This window comes from Neomonachus schauinslandi, chromosome 15 (genome assembly GCF_002201575.2).
Source record: "Neomonachus schauinslandi chromosome 15, ASM220157v2, whole genome shotgun sequence".
NCBI lineage: Eukaryota > Metazoa > Chordata > Mammalia > Carnivora > Phocidae > Neomonachus > Neomonachus schauinslandi.
The window spans coordinates 38,904,985-38,905,913 of NC_058417.1; the positions used below are offsets into that span (position 1 = coordinate 38,904,985).

General features: G+C 58.6%; 1 pseudogene; it reads right to left on the minus strand.

Annotated features, from left to right (window-relative positions):
- Positions 1-262: 262 nt before the first annotated feature.
- LOC110593117 lies at positions 263-859 on the minus strand (annotated as a pseudogene).
- Between the last annotated feature and the right edge of the window lie 70 nt (positions 860-929).

The window sequence follows — 929 nt, forward strand, 5'->3', positions numbered from 1 at the left end:
CACTATACACTTTTGGAGACATCCCAAAGGTTGTCTGGCACTTTGGTCTAGAAAGGATTTGGTGCAATTTCTTGCTGGCTTAGGATACTAAAAGGCACATAAAATTTGGTTGCTCAACCCCTCTGTGCTGGGGTGGGGCAAAAGGTGGACAGGGAGGTGGTCTGGGACAGAGGGGCAGACCATGGGTGTGGGCTCAGGTTCTTGTTGACAGAGGTCGTTGATCCTGGCTGGCTGCTGGGGTGGCTGAGGGCTGCCTGAGTGCTCAGGCTGGGTGGATGCTGCCTTGGTGGCCTTCGTCGGCCCAGTCCACCAGCTCACTGCTCCGGAACCATAGCTGGATCTCCCTCTGGGCCCCGTCCATGGAGTCGCTGGCATCGATGCTGTTCTTGCTAATGTGGATGCTGAAGTCCCCCCTGATGGTGCCGGGGGCAGCCTCAGCGGAGTTGGGGTGGCCTAGTCCTATCATGGCCTTTGAGGAGCAGACCGCATTGCGGCCATGGCTGCTGCTGGCCAGAGCTCATGTAGGTGATGAGGGCCGGGTAGAAGGGCTTCCTCTGCAGGTCATGGTAGTGCTTGGCAGGGACTCTGGTGCCTGCAGCATCTTCATCCCCACCAGCCTGAAGTCCCTCCTCTCAGAGCACTGGATCCCATCCCCAACAAGCCACTGCTCCACCCCATTTGGCTTCACTGCAGCCAGGGTCTGCTCCCTGGTCTCGGAGGACCCTCCCGAGTTGGGGCATGTGAGCAGGCTCAGGCCTGGGGCCGAGAGCCACTCCGCAGCCCAGGCTCCATGGTGCCTGGTGTGTGAGAAGGTAAGATTTCTGGCCTCACTCTCTGACTCCCACCTGTACCCAGCCATTCTGGGCCAACTTTGAGTTCCCCCAAAGCACTGTGCACATTCATTCTTCTGGGTTCTTCCAATGCTCTTC